We start from the raw sequence: 17,138 nt of genomic DNA, 5'->3' as shown, positions 1-17,138 counted from the left end.
ACAGATGTGTGCTGGAACTGGGCTGAAGCTAACGCTAATGATGTTAGACAGATGTTTAATCCGCTTGTGCTACATAATAATTACGGAAAACAAATAAAACGATACCTGTTATCCTACTTTTTATTATTATTTTGTACTTAAAACTATACAAAATCATATTTAAATCAAATGAGTTCTAGGATATATTTGACAATATGAGAAGGTAGGACAAACAGAAAACTGGACAGAGAAAATGTATACATTCATTTTTGAATGCGATTACTTACATTATATGTAATGTAAGCAAACGGGACCTGCAGAGCTTCAACATTTTTCTAAAAATCTTAATTTATGTTCTGCTGAAGAAAGACAGTCATACACATCTGGGATGGCATCAGGGTAGCAGAATTATTCCTTTAACATTAGTTAATGCAACATGTATCATGTACAAACAATGAACAATGTATTTTGTTCAGCAATTTGTATTTGCAAATCAACATTTCATGTAAATGTAATTATTTATTTTGTTGGTAGCCTTATTAAAGTGGTATAACGTACAGTTTGTCGGTCATTATCGCAAAATAAACCCCTTCAGGATGATACCCTGTCGAGGTTTATTTTATACTAATGACCAGATGACAGTACATTATCCCTTACACATTGCCCAGTCCTAAATTATTTTATGGTTGACTCTTTTACAAGTTTTTCTGCTACAGAACACAGAAAAGGCTCTGTTCTGTGATGTCAAGACGCTATGCATAGACGCCAATGAGATCGACACTATGCATTAGATGAAGTGCATCCATACCTTCCAATCAATACAGTGTACACACTGCAGGGCAGCCAACATATTTGAAAAAGGCCTCTTGTCAGAGAGCAGATGCATCTTTAAAATGTCATAGGAGAACAACATTTAGATGTAGAGTATAAAAGCAAATATTATAGAACTATAGCAAACTGCTCAGACTACGGCACTAAGCGTTCGCTTGCACAAACATCCAAGCAGGCATTTTGTTCCCTAGACAGACTTCTCGCTGTGGCGCAGCTAATAAATGCCAGAGATGAAGACTGTCTGAGACGGGCATGGATTTATGCAGTTATTCATAAGTCCTGGAGGATATGTAGCCAAACAGGGGCTAAGTGTGTTAACAAACAATATTTATAACAAAAATCGTCCAAAATCCCTCATCGTCGCGTGACCTTTCTGGTCAGAGGAGGCCTCAGCAATGTGCATGGTTGCGCTACAGCCATTTCCATCCAGGGCCCATCTGCATGTCTTAGATGGTTCCACGGGGGAGCCGCAGAGTCTGTTTTTATCACTCTCCAATGATCACGCAGCCCAAACAGATGGAAGATCAATAACCGCCACTGCCCAGCCAGATCGGGCAAACTGAAGCCCCTTGGAGAAAATCAGATAGGGAGCGTCTAGGAGGAAATAGCAAATCAAACCAGGATTGCATTCTGCACTAATGTAAGACTACCATATTGGACACACAACTTAAAAACAAGAAACTGGGTCTTTAAATGTGCGCAAAGCAACAACCTTTAGTCTTGCGGTGCACTTGGCTTTAAAGAGTATGCTCCAACTTTAACTGCCACATAAACAGATACTGACATAACGACAACAAATTAATCTCAAATTTGGCATGGTGCATGTCCTAAGAGCAGTACCTGGCACTTTTTTTTCATCCCGGGCTGGTTCTAAAAACATTTATATGGCAATTAGCTAATCAGCTGGTACTGCCCTTTTGCTGTCTAATCAATAACAGCACCATATTGTGCAATAAATTACATCCACAGTCCTCTTGCAGCACACCAGTGAACCTCCGGTGCCTAAGTATGCATTAAGTGCTTCTGTTCTTAGTGCACATGGAGGGAAACTTGTAGAATAAATTTAACTCTATAACACCTTAATCCTCTCAAACAGGAAATTATTTAAAGCAAATAAAGGTGGGAATTACTAAAAATGCACTGGCAAACCGTCACCCTGTTCTGTCTCTGCTCAGATCAATACTGGAATTTCCACATATTGATCTAGCATTTGCAAAAAAAAGATCAGCAGTATCAAATGCAGGCTTTGAATATAATTTGGTTTCCCATATGATTTGAAAGAGTATATGATATGCATATATGTATAAAACATCAAATTCCCAAATGGTTTGATGTACTTCACCAGTACCATACATTTAGTCCACTTGAAAATAATCAAAATCTCAGAAGGACCAATAGTGCCTTTGTGTCTAATTTGTCACAATGCTGTACAGATTTTTAACAAATTGGTGCCATTTCTGTGCCATGAGTGTCCCTATGACTTACTACTCATATAATTAACATGACACTAACATAATTTAACTCTGTTAAAATAATGAAATGAAAATTCTGTCATAATTTACTCACCCTTCTGTCATTCAAAACCTGTATGACTTGATTTCTTATGCAGAACACAAGAGGTGTATAAATGAATACTGTGGACCATTTTCTCAGTAAAAAGACAATTGATAGTGACATACTTCAAAGCTTAAAAAAGCACAGAAATGTATCTTTAAGGGATAGTTCACCAAAAATGAATATTCTCTCATCATTTATTCTTCTCCCCGCCCAGTAGGGTGTGATATGCATGAAGAACATGAATCACCAAAAAGTGAAAGTGATCTTTTTCTCACCCACACAATTATTTCACTTCTAAAGACATTGATTTAATGTCTTATGAATTACTTTTATACTGACTTATGTGATATTTTGAGCTTCAAAATGTTGGCACCCATTCACTTGCATTGTGTGGACCAAAATAGCTGAGAAATTCTTCTTAAAATCTTCATTTGTGTTCAGTAGATGAAAGAAAGTCATACACATCTGGGATGGCATGAGGTTGAGTAAATTACGAGAGAATTTACATTTTTGGTGAACTATTCCTTAACATTAAACCATGCGGCTTGTGCAATGTGCATCATATTCCAAGTCTTCTGAAGTTACATGAAAGATTTGATGAGAAACATCCCAAAATGTAAGTCTTTTTTTCAGTTGAAATCATGACATACAGTGGGTACGGAAAGTATTCAGACCCCCTTAAATTTTTCACTCTTTGTTATATTGCAGCCATTTGCTAAAATCATTTAAGTTCATTTTTTTCCTCATTATTGTACACACAGCACCACATATTGACAGAAAAGCACAGAATTGTTGACAGTTTTGCACATTTATTAAAAAAGAAAAACTGAAATATCACATGGTCCTAAGTATTCAGACTCTTTGCTGTGACACTCATATATTTAACTCAGGTGCTGTCCATTTCTTCTGATCATCCTTGAGATGGTTCTACACCTTCAATTGAGTCCAGCTGTGTTTGATTATACTGATTGGACTTGATTAGGAAAGCCACACACCTGTCTATATAAGACCTTACAGCTCACAGTGCATGTCAGAGCAAATGAGAATCATGAGGTCAAAGGAACTGCCTGAAGAGCTCAGAGACAGAATTGTGGCAAGGCACAGATCTGGCCAAGGTTACAAAAAAATTTCTGCTACCCTTAAGGTTCATAAGAGCACAGTGGCCTCCATAATCCTTAAATGGAAGACGTTTGGGACGACTTTTGCTAGAGCTGGCCGTCCGGCCAAACTGAGCTATCGGGGGAGAAGAGCCTTGGTGAGAGAGGTAAAGAAGAACCCAAAGATCACTGTGGCTGAGGTCCAGAGATGCAGTCGGGAGATGGGAGAAAGTTGTAGTAAGTCAACCATCACTGCAGCCATCCACCAGTCGGGGCTTTATGGCAGAGTGGCCCGACGGAAGCCTCTCCTCAGTGCAAGACACATGAAAAAACACCTGAAGGACTCCAAGATGGTGATAAATAAGATTCTCTGGTATGATGAGACCAAGATAGAACTTTTTGGCCTTAATTCTAAGCGGTATGTGTGGAGAAAACCAGGCACTGCTCATCACCTGTCCAATACAGTCTCAACAGTGAAGCATGGTGGTGGCAGCATCATGCTGTGGGGGTGTTTTTCAGCTGCAGGGACAGGACGACTGGTTGCAATCGAGGGAAAGATGAATGCGGCCAAGTACAGGGATATCCTGGACGAAAACCTTCTCCAGAGTGCTCTGGACCTCAGACTGGGCCGAAGGTTCACCTTCCAACAAGACAATGACCCTAAGCACACCGCTAAAATAACTAAGGAGTGGCTTCACAACAACTCCGTGACTGTTCTTGAATGGCCCAGCCAGAGCCCTGACTTAAACCCAATTGAGCATCTCTGGAGAGACCTGAAAATGGCTGTCCACCAACGTTTACCATCCAACCTGACAGAACTGGAGAGGATCTGCAAGGAGGAATGGCAGAGGATACCCAAATCCAGATGTGAAAAACTTGTTGCATCTTTCCCAAAAAGACTCATGGCTGTATTAGATCAAAAGGGTGCTTCTACTAAATACTGAACAAAGGGTCTGAATACTTAGGACCATGTGATATTTCAGTTTTTCTTTTTTAATAAATGTGCAAAAATGTCAACAATTCTGTGTTTTTCTGTCAATATGGGGTGCTGTGTGTAAAATAATAAGGAAAAAAAATGAACTTAAATGATTTTAGCAAATGGCTGCAATATAACAAAGAGTGAAAAATTTAAGGGGGTCTGAATACTTTCCGTACCCACTGTACACCGCAAGCTTGTTTGCAGTGGCTCGCGTGTTCACGCAAGAACTCTCATTGTTTTTTTTAGCACTAAACAATGCAAATTCTCACATTAGGTGAGTCGCTTCTCACTAACAGTCACTGATATTGAACAGACAGACTGGGATATACATATATATTTTTTTCCTTTGATGTATCGCACAAGAAAAGAAGGCATATGGGTTTGGAACCATATGAATGAGTGAAATATGACAGAATTTTTTTTTTTTTTTTTTGGTGAACTTTTAATGATTACCCTTTTAAAATAAAAAGACTTGGATATTTATTTTCAGTTTGTAAGATCAAGCTTTTAATATATGCATTTTTGAATACATTCAAATTCCTGCAAATAGTTATTTGTCATGCACATTATTTGTAGAATTCTTTGTAAAACCCCTCTGTTGCACTGTAATTTAAAAAAAAAAAATTGAAAGTGAACCAAGATCACATTTTCACATATACAATATAACTGCAGCAGGCCTGCTTACACTGCAACTGAAATACTTCCAAATGAATCAATACTGAATCAAATGAGAGGGATCTGTCTGGGTAATCTGTACAAGGCACTTATTGCAGTGGTAGTAGGCGCTCTTTATAGTGGCCATCGTTTGTAGTTTTGTGGAACATAAACAGATACACTACAGATACACAAAATCGAATCGAGAGCTTGGGAATAAGAATCGAATACAGAAATCTGCGTCAATACCCAGCCCTAGTTTTAACGTTATCAAATGCTCTCTGTTCCCTCTATGGTTCTCACATATGCCTATGTCATTTAAAGGGTTAAAAGAATCTGAGCCTTGTGTTCCTCCCCTATACGTCCTGCAGAGGGCGTCTAAAGGTACCAGTCAGTCATGTATGCTTTGTCTACTCTCCCTCTCTCTATGCGCCACCCAGACAAATCTGCCAGCCTGAAATTCCATAACCCCACCCCTCAGCCTGTCAATCAAAGACCCCAGCCACTCATGGCCGAGCATTAGGCACGTCTGCAATTCGGTAATGGCCAATATGCACCAGAGCCTCATTATGCAGCATTCGAAACGGTCCCTGGCCATGTTGAGGCTCGAAAAACAATTAGCAAAGAAACAGAAGGGAAATGAACTGTTAAGAATCAGGGCTTGATGACCGAGACTTTATCTGCTCTCAGTGGAGGAGAGAGAGAGGGAGAGCAGGAGGGGGAGAGAGAGAAGTGGGATTGATAAGAGGGAAAAAACATTCAATATGCTACATGCTTCTTGGGTGTGTAAACGAGACAACTGGCCTAAGGGAGCCTGGGCCTGCCAGGGGGATTGAGTTTGTAGACAGAGGGGTCACATGTGATCAGGTGAATGCGTAAAACCCACCCCCCCCGCCCGAGGGAGCGGATGAAGGGGGGGTGAAATGTGCACTGGTGGGACATGCAGGTATGTGCTGGCTTTGCAGAAGCTTCTTTGCCTTAATTCTGGGGACGATGGCTCAGTGACAAAAAATCCGAACCATCTCTGCCAAACCCTGGCAGGGGCACAATTACTGATCCACCAACTGCACAAAACAACACTGGGGCTTGTTTCCTTTACATACTTTAAAGGAATAGTTCATGAAAAGCTTTTGATTATGTCATAATTACTCACCCTCATGCCATTCCAAACGTGTGAGACAAGTTCTTGCGAGAACAATGCGAACATGAAAATAAGAGAGCCATTTTGAAAAAGCTTTTCTCTTATAGCGCTCATGAATGCACAAAAATTTCACTTTAAAAATGGCTTACATTTTGGGTTGTTTCTCATCTAAACCTCTAGTATAATACCCATTCCAAAATACCCATCAATTGCCATTTTATTGAACGGACGTCCTGCTATATTCATTAAAGCATTCCCTTTTGTGTAAAATATTACAGATTTGTCATTTTTAGGTGAACTATTCCTTTCATCTATTTCCAACAGATTGTCCCAATACACTTCAATTTTAAATGCCTTGATTTTTGCTTTTATAAAGAAAATTCCAAATTAATTTTTGTGGTAATCAACATAATGCCAAAAAATGCTGTCGACTGAGATTAACTTGCATTGAACCTGGAATATTCCTTTAAGTATGCACCCAAAAGCCCAAGTACATACCCAATGTTTGAATTTAAGGATTGATTTTTTTATTACTTTTGGTATCTTGTTGGGTCACCATGTGATGTCCAATGTAAAATCTGGGTCCTAAATCAAAGACAGTATAGAACCACTGAATACATCAACTTTGTTGAAATTATATTTATATATATTTTTATACCACAGACTTATAGCACAATTTCTGGTCTGATAAATGGTCTGATAATGTCTGCCTGTAGACAACCTCACCATTCACAGCAGGAGCGCAGCTGTACCGTTTGCATGCTGAGCCAGTGCAAATTATACTCAAAACAAATAATGTTTATTCCCAATGCAAAATTTCCATCTACACCACACAGGGCAAAACAGAGGCAAGGGAAAAGTGAGATGTATAGCAGCTACACTTGTAAGTTTGTACAACACAGTTTGTAGCAGTGGCGGATTTAGGCATGGGCGACATGGGCAGCAGCTCAGGTTGGCATCTGGCGGGGAGGGAGTAGGTAATGTTCTTAGGTACTGCATCTTGTTAAGGGAGGGAGTTGGTACAGTTCTTAGTACCAAAAACAGGGCTAGCTTTTTAGACTGTTATAGTTTTTGTTTTTTTATATATTTGCTTTTAAATGCTTATTTATTTGCACCTCTGATGGATCAACCATCTTTTTGGAATGCTATTCCTTCTCTCTGGTGTGATTCTCCTTGTGACCACTCCAGAGGCCATTTACAATCACCCCCCCGGTCAACAACTTTTGGGGCGTGCTGAAGTGGGTTTCGCCCAGGGCGCCATCCAAACTAGAACCGCTACTGGCTTGCAGCTTCTGTGATTTTCAATAACATGCAAGCTTTTTGAGTGGCCAACTATTTCCATGAAATATCATTTGCATTTTATTATGGAGCATTCCCCTGTCAGTGGTCCAGACGTCTGATGAGAGCGTGGGGCAGAAGAGGCACAGAGGTCTGCCAGTGGATTCATACCGCTTTGTTTAAATGCTGTATTGCTGTGGATTTTTTTTAATGAACCCTAATAGCAGTCCAGGAGGATTTTAATTAATCTACATGTGCGCACAAAAGGGCCCCACATTTAGCGCTTTCAGAAGTGCGGAAAGATTTAAAAATAAGACATCTGACAGAACCGCAGAAAAATTGAGGATTTAATTGCTCCAGAGATGGCAATTATTATGAGCTTTAGAAAGCCATTTTCAATGGCAGACAGGAGTCATTTAGTCCCAGTCTTAAGTGCAGCAAAGAGCCGAAGGTCACGTCACTGTTGTCATTACGGGCTGAATAAAGATGCTAATGAAGAGCTTGACTTACTCTCCTCTGCTCTCCATAAAGGTTGCATTAGTGTCGCCCAGCATGGAAACACGGCCATCTTTACTCATATTAACACACAATGAGTTTCGCAATCAGAGCAAGTGCTAACCATTTTCTACCTTGCATGGCGTAACCAACACTATTACGTTTACAATTAACCTTACTGTGGATGTGAGGTACCATGTGTGAACTTTTAAATGTAGCATTTAAGTACTTATATAAAGACATCCAGTACAGTAGCATTGATTGAGTCCTGCTAAAACCGACCTTAAAAATCAACATGAAGATTTATTTGTTTTTACTAGTGCTATGTGAATAATTTCCAAGTGAAACATGATATTAACTGAAAACATCTAGGGAGGAGTCCAATTTTTTTTTATATTAGGATTGATTGAATTGTAAAAAGTGGGCATTACATACCAGAATGGAGCCAGACAAGAATGGTCCATTTTTATTTCATGTTAACTTAAAGGTCTGCATAGAAAAATTGTAGATATACCATTAAATCATATGTACTAAGTTTGGAAATAAATTGAAAATGACAAAATTTCAAATGTAGCCATCTACATAATCATCTATCATGCCTATGTCAGTGCAAATAAACCCAAATATATGTAATTCCTCTCCTTTTACATTTGTGATGGTTGAGTAGATCACCAACAATAAGTGATTTCATCTTAACGGCTTTACAATTAAAAGAATGCCTTAATCTACTCCGGCATTTCACACCTGATAAACATGCAAGACCATCACTGCAATGCTTCTGTGAGATCAGTCTGGACCTGAATTATCTACATTGCTGGCCATATCTGCATTCCAAAGCAATTTGCAAATCAACTGGTGGTGATAGCATTGCAGTTAATTTCAAAGAGTATAATACAAAACAAAGAGAAGAACAGAAAAGATTATAGCAGTTGAATATATGAATGCAATAGGACATGTATTCTGTGCTAGAGACATCATTAAAACACAGCTTGTCTATTCTGAAATGTGAAATTAGGCCCTAGAGGAAGAGAGAACAACACACTTCCAGAGATCTGATTGATTTGCAGATGTTGAACAGCCTACAACTCTGAATCAGAAAATAATCAAACAAAACACATAACAAAAATGAAACAGCTTAGTTACACTTTACAGTGGAAGTGTTTAAAATCATATTAAACCGTTATTTTTGATACTTTAAAATATCTAACTCATAAGTGTCTACAAAACCACTGTTGATAATTTAATGTTTAATTGATAGATAATAGATAGTCTCAATAATGTATTAAAATCCTGTTATCAAAGAAATATTAAAATAATGACTTACTATAGGTCACAACAAAATAATTAAATAAAAACAAATGTACCATTAATTAAACAATTTTGGAATATTTTTGCACTTTTGAATCAAATCAATTAAAATGCTATACAAATTCTGTGCAGGGAAATGTACATAAATGCATCACAAATTATTTATGAAAGTGTTAAACTATATGGCTCAAATGAGAATAATTGTTTTTGTGGATTTGGTTGATTTATTATTTATAAATGTATTAATTGGCACACTGTAAAATAAGATATGCTAGATATGATTTTTACCTTGAGATTTAACCAACACTCTGCCTGATATCTCCTTTTGGGGAAAGAAGAAAAAACTACAGTGAGTGCAGGAGAGTCAATTATGTCAGAATCTTAATTTTTGGGTAACTATCCCTTTAAATCTGAGCCAATGTTTTAGGGACTCTGCTCTTCAGAATATTTGCATATCATAACTTCATAAACAATAACTCACATGTAACCACATCATCATAATTTTGATTTTAACATCAGAAACGTGTGGTACTACTACTACTATGAACTGAAATTCACGATATTAGCAGAAGTCAATATTCATTATCAGACTAATTATTAAATAACGATCAGATGCTAATATTTTAACGTGATGAAAGTTGGGCAAATGTAAAGTTTTGAAACTTTAATATAAACAGTGAATGTTAGAAACTGACATCTCACATGCCTAGTAAAGCTACTTAACCACGTGGTTGTGATATGCATTACAGCCTGCAGCCCATATCTAACTAACCGTATAATAACTGGAAAATTGGATTAGGTGGACATGCCATTCTTTTCTGTCTATTCACTTTTTGTTTGGATCACAATACAGATAAAGATACAGATGCCAAATGAGCCGGAAATCTGTACTTCACAACCGTTAAAGGGATAGTTCACCCAAAAATGAAAACTCTGTCATCATTTACTCATCCTCACGTCATTTCAAACCCTGAATATATTTTGCGGAACACTTAAGGAGATGTTAGAGTGAATAAGACCTTCAGTCACCATTCACACAATGTCATTGTATTGGGAAAAAAATGCAGTAAAATGAATAGTGACTGAGGCTAACTTTTTGCCTGACATCACCTTTTGTGTTTCATGGAAGAATGTCAAGGAGTTTTGAACAACATGAGGATGAGTAACTGGTGAATTCTCATTTTGGGTGAACTATCACCTTAAGACATGCATACATTACCAAACAAAAAGGAAGTCAACACACACCATTTATATTCAGCTAGTGGAACACAATGTATTTGTTATGGTAGTTTTCCAAGAACATTTTCCTGATCTTAACAACCAGGATCCACACACACATAGTGAATATTTGTAACAACATACTGCCACATTACTCGTACTATTTCTTGCAGTTTATAGTATGTATTCTGTGCACAGTCTGCAATTTTTTGGATGCTTAAAGTGTCCGAATTTGCCAGACTGAATTCGGAATTGCTTACTACCATACTGCTCGGAATATTTCTGATGTATACAGAGCGTTCTAAAAGTTCCTGTACCCTAGGATCGGCCACATTATGCTGACTCATGAACAACTGGCATCTCCTATCAGAAATGTTTGCATTGGCTCTAGCGTGTTTATCTTCCCTTGTGGTGTGATCGGAAGTGTGTTGTGTCAACAGCATGAGAGATCCGTGTTGAAACCACAAAGTAATCGCGTTCGCAAAGTAGTTGATGAGCGTGATTAGATGTTACATTTTTCCCTCTAAAATTGTATTTTTACTCCACAGATAATTAGGTTTAGGTTTGGGTTGAAGGGTATAAAATATGCATTCATCTTCACTGTATTACCAACCCGATCTCATGAAAAGTTGTACATCATTTACAAGTTGGCTATTTCGTATGGTCTCGAACAATGTTGTTCACATAAACTCGTACGACTTCATCACATGTAAATTACCAGATGTCTAATGCGTAAGTAAGCGCGAGTTTCACGCACGAGGCATTAAGGACATACTTATTAATGTTATGCCCTTACCCAAACCCCTATCCAAACTTAACCAATCAGTAGAGTGTGTAAACATGATAGGAAGATGTTGTGTGTGACAGAAGCAAGTATTGTCGCGTATTAGATGGAAACGATGTCCAGCGATGTAATTGGCTGTAGTGAAAGTCGTAAGAATTCAAACAAGTGCAATCGCAAAATATCATACATGGCATGGGGACGTACGTGGTCATGTGTCGGTCACAATCTCTCTCCCTGTAACTCTCTAGCGTGCCTTTTATATCTTCCTCCGCATCACTAAAATAAGAGACAGGTGTTAGGGGTAATTATGAACCAGGTGACAAGCCTTACCGCTCTCTCTCCCACAGACAGACACATGACCACGTCCCCATGCCACATATACGAATTAGCCAAATTTAGAAAAGTCGTACGAATCCTGCCGATTTCGCCATGAGAGTGTGTTGGTATTACAGCCAGTACAACTGAAAACGACTCGCTTTTGGCGTATTTCCGTGGACATTCCACCCAGAAATTAGTGCTCACATGTGCCCATAAGCTCAACAACACTTAGCGCTTTGGCCACCGGGGGCAGTGTTTTACATTTCAGTAAGCACAAACCGATTTTAGCTAAACAAATCAACCTACTGTTCCCGGTTTCACTGTGAGATCAGTCTGTTAAAACGACAACATACAAATAAGTCACTGCGGCATTTTGTGTTTCATTATACAGATTGCCAAATTATTATTGATTACTATGATTATTGTTATTTTTACTGTGACAGACTTTGCAAAACGTCTGGAGAATGACTGGAAAATCAGACCAATGGCACATACACAAATTATAGCAAGAATGTTGCATCGGGGGTCTGTCGGGCTTTGCTTTTTAATTTTATGAAAAGTATTTTTATGAATGAATGACTGACTGACTAAGAATGTATAATTGCAAACGCAACATTTTCAGCCACTATACACACACACACACACACACACACACACACACACACACACACACACACACACACAGTACGTGTCTTTCTAGAGGACACTTCAATTAACTTAGAGCTGCATCCTACCCCTACTGATAAGCTGTCATCCGTTTCAGTTTGTGTAAAATAAGGCATTTAAAATTCATGTAGTGTATTAAAAAAGGGATGCAACCGCACTTGTATGAAATTGAAGGAAAATATAAAGTTCAGAAGGAAATGCGCCGATTTAAAACTAACAAATGATTCAACTCCTCGTTCTCAAAGCATTACATCAGTGTTCACAGTTAGCCTAGATGAATCAAAGTGCACCTCCCATTTAAACAAACGCATTCATTTATGTTTTGGGTTGTGTTTATACCTCGATCTCCGCCAGCTCCTTGCGCAGCATCCGTGACATGGTTTCCTTTTGGAGGAAATCAAAATGAAAGAGGATTAAACGCAGCCTAGAGCAACAAATATATGTGTAGTCCGATGACCTGCTCTGGTGTCCCACAGAGTTCCGCGTTAGAGTCCCGCAGGTTTGTTTAAGGCAGATGGAGACATAACGCAACGCCTTCTCAGGGAAACTCGAGGATCCTTTCGCGTATACTGTGAGACTGGCTGAAAATTGGCGACTGCGACATCGAATTGATATGATCGAGAGCGCCACGAGGGGTGGTGGGCACCAGTGGGGGGTCTTGCAGCAGGCAGAAAGTTTTTTTGATGGCAACTTTCCCCGCGCTGCACGTGGCGTGAGGAGGCTGGCTGTGTTTTCTGGCAGCTCTTGGTCAGGGTGCATATCAAAGTGCACGAAAACAACTATTTAGATTTGTAACTTTAGGTTTAAATTATAATGAATAAAAACATGTTGAAGTGTACTATGTAACCTTTTTTCACATTAAAAGTTCATTAATAAATAATTAGGGTATACTCAAAAGTTATTAGTTGCACTCAAAGTGTGTGTTTTGGGTCACTGGACACAAAACGATGGAGCAGGCTGCATATATGTCGGACATTGGGGCAAAAAACAAATGAATAAAAGAGATGCACATTCATATCAATCGTTCAGAAAAAAACTTGTTATTCTACAAAAGGTGGGTCATCTGTCATATATATATAAGTTATAACTTCTAACTTCACAATGGTGAAAACCCCCCTATTATTAGACTCTTCCGTTGTAAAAATAAATAATCATAAATAAATCTTCGAATAGCTCTACAAAAGCAGTGTTAAACGACAAAAATCGCTTTGTGTTGCATTCAGGCCAACTGTCACGCCCGTTTAACACTTGATGTGTAGCAGCGTGTAAGCAGTGCAGACGCGTTAATTGTAGGAGGAGCAGAAGCAACACTTGATTGTGCATTCACTGGAACTCAAAAGAAAAAAAAAAGGATTCTGAAATCGGATTAGATCGCGTAATCCAGTTTGGTTTTGATCTGGATCAAACCTTCAGTATGTGTTGTTCAAAATGTTTTAGTAGGATTGGGATACCTTTGATCCAAAAATCTGGATTATCCTGATCTCAGCAGAAGGGTGGATTTCAGGAACAAAATCTAATAAAACTTTAAAATTGGTCAAATAATTAAAATAAAATTGTTTCATATAGTGAATATATACATTTATTTTTATTTTGCACTTAATTTGTTTAACCGTTACAGTGATAAAGTATACATTAAGGTACCTTTTAACCTCTCAGTACAGTAAATATATATTTTTTTAAATTGTCCACATAAAAATATCCCCAAACAGCTGTCAATATCAAACAAAAATAATATATTTAATATTCACTGTCATTGAAATGGCACAATCATCAGAGAGCAACCGGTCAAAAGTAGTTTCTAACAATTGCATCCCGTATCGCACGTCCAACACATGTTCAAAATATCTACAATGTATTTGTAAATAATGTATATGTGTTTGTTTTATTTATATGTTTTGGGTCAGATGAGGCGTCTGACTGTTTAAAAGAAATGGAAAATGGAAGGGTATGTTTTTATAGCTTTATTATGCTGTTATCTGTCTTTAATAAAAATTAAAAATAAAAACGGCACAAACGTATAATGGATAACCAGATACTGGATAGCAAAACATGGGATTTCCAAATCCAGATTATTCTGATCCAGATGAATCTTTTTGAACAACTGGGCCCAGGACTGTAAATAGTAAATAACTTTGCTTCTTTGTTAAATATACAACTGATGTAGTTTTTTTAACAAAGTGTATAAACATATAAATGCCAATATTGAATCACTTGTCACATTTCTTAAAAATGGAATTAAAGCATTGAAAAATCGCAATTGTTTAACGTAGCAACAGCCAACAGAAAATGTTGTGTGGTGTAAGAACACACATTCAGATAATGTCATGAAGGTAGAGGGTGACAGGACTTTGAATGAAGTTTAGAGCAAAACAGTACAGTAATAAAATCTTTGATAGGCGTATTCTCATTTAAACACAATAAATATAAACAGCGTAATATTCCATTTATTACTTCTATACAGATTTATGTATTAAGTTGCTCAAGCAAGTGGCAATACATTTGAACATGGTACTTTTCTTATGCGAAACGGTAGTATCACAAACATTTTGAAGTAAAACTTACCATCCACTCCAACAGCTGAGGAAACTGCCTCCCATGCTTTTTCTTGTGCACTCAAATATTTGTACAAGAAATCCTGTGGGTCATAAAGAACTTTGTGTTTTTTCCTCCACAATGAGACGAGTGTCATCTATTAATTCGCCTTGTTTTTCCAAATGTGAGGTAAGGTGTAATTCTCCGACCACCAGCCTGTCACGTGATTGCCACTTTCTGCTGAGATGAAAGTGTCCCCCGCCCCCCCATACACACCATATAACATGCTGTGTAGTGTATTTCACATTACAAAAATCAGTAGACTATAATTATATGCATTTATGTTAAAAATACTACATTTTCGTGTCTATACATGTTCATTTTGCCCATGAATAATGCGCTATCACTTTAATTCAGTACTTGCAGCACAGCAAAAATAGACTCGGTGCAGAAACGATCGCTGCTGCTGCACCGCTGCTGCTGCACCGCTGCTGCTGCACCGCTGCTGCTGCACCGCTGCTGCTGCACCGCTGCTGCTGCACCGCTGCTTCTGCACCGCTGCTTCTGCACCGCTGCTTCTGCACCGCTGCTTCTGCACCGCTCCTGTGAAGCTTTGCTTTGCTGCACCCGCGTGTGGTCTGAATGCTCTAACCTGTTTACATGGGCACTGAAAAAAATATTTACTGCATATGCATCATATGTGAAATGTCCATTCTGCCCACAGAACTACGCAATAAAGTTCTGTAGATTTCAGGAGATTCTGGAAGTCGGTCATTCACAAAATGATAAACATCCCCCTTCCCTTGCATGCTCATTTATTACATTTTTTGCTAGAGAGAGTAGAACTCTCAACTCTGTTATAAGTGTTATAAAATGGAATGCCAGTGTACTGCTTACTGCAGATTACCAAAATATTTTAGCAGGTCAGTTCACTCAGCGGCTATCATTTGAACGCTCTCAGGCAGGCTGGGCAGCTATATTTCCTATGTAAACAAGCGGCATACAAGTGCAGCTCCTACCTACTTGAATAGGAAAAGACCAAAATCTCCAATACGGTTAATCAAGTTTACAATCAAAGATTTGTTTTTTAAATCAGCAGTGAAATCAGACAACACTGGGATCATAAATTAAGCTTCTTTACCTCAGATTACGGTAAAAACTGCAATTTTCCCAACTTGTATAGCTAATGCTCATGCATTTTCTCAAGATGATTGACATGCGATGTCTGAATCTTAAAGGTGATTGGCTCTTTTACCTTTAAGGTGAGATTTCCTTTCTAATGTACATCCATTGTTCATTGGGAATTCCAGTTTTCCCCATTCACTTTAATAGAAAAGTCCCGTCTCTGCTCGTCTCTGATATTACACAGTATACATGAAATACTGCCTGACATTATGCATAATGATAAACAGTAGTATGTTACTTTGTTTTGGTTTTGTTTGTTTTTTTGTAAATATTTTGCAACTCTGGCTGTCCAATGGAGTAAAGAAAAAGATGGCAGGTGATATGACTTCTGGTTAATTCAACACACTGTGGGATACAGTATTCCTAGCCATAAGCTCTGTTGTATAATGCACATTTATGCTAATTTTGTCAGTCATCTGGGCAATCCATGCACAATTTCATACTGTGTACTGTATATACTGCATACTGCTGAAATTGTTGGCTATGAGAAGTATAGCCTGTAGTATAGTTCCATTGTAAAAATTTAATATTTTCCTGTAATGAAATCTCTGCAAAGCTATTTTACAATGGAAATTTATTTTGTTATCACAAGCTCAGAAAATTACATGTTGTCATGATTTCACAAGATCACTTCCTACACATGTTGCATGTCAGTTATTGAGCCCTGTAGCCTTTATTATATGTTTAGGACTTACTTGCTTCTGTCCTTCTGAAAACCCTGTAAAATGCAGATGATCCCTAACAGCAGTGTTTGTTAGATCTAGTACAACACACATCTTGTATTGATCACAATGTGACAGAAGCGTCTTCAAGTCTGATATCGTTTCACTGGTGATTCAGCTCTTTGTAATGCAAGCAGTAGAGGATGTTAACCTCCATTTATACAGTGACTACATTTGCAGAGAGGGAAACCACTGGATATTGTGTCATTTGTTTCAAATTTATGCTCTTTAAAGCAATTGATTTTCTTGTCCTTTCGGATCATTAAAGTGACCTTTTAAAAGCTCTGTTTACATCAAAAGTAGGCCTACCATTAATGACTTAACATGGTGTCCAGTTTTGTAGATATTTATTGTTGATTTGGAATCCTGTTAAAAATAAATGTTTTTACAAAGG

General features: G+C 38.0%; 1 pseudogene; it reads right to left on the bottom strand.

Annotated features, from left to right (window-relative positions):
* Nucleotides 1-17,138, bottom strand: part of LOC127635027 (dihydropyrimidine dehydrogenase [NADP(+)]-like) — a 304,510-nt pseudogene that overhangs the window by 261,992 nt on the left and 25,380 nt on the right.

Source organism: Xyrauchen texanus, chromosome 42, assembly GCF_025860055.1.
Source record: "Xyrauchen texanus isolate HMW12.3.18 chromosome 42, RBS_HiC_50CHRs, whole genome shotgun sequence".
NCBI classification, from domain to species: domain Eukaryota; kingdom Metazoa; phylum Chordata; class Actinopteri; order Cypriniformes; family Catostomidae; genus Xyrauchen; species Xyrauchen texanus.
Note: the sequence above shows the minus strand (reverse complement) of the source record. Positions and strands in the feature narration are given on the sequence as shown.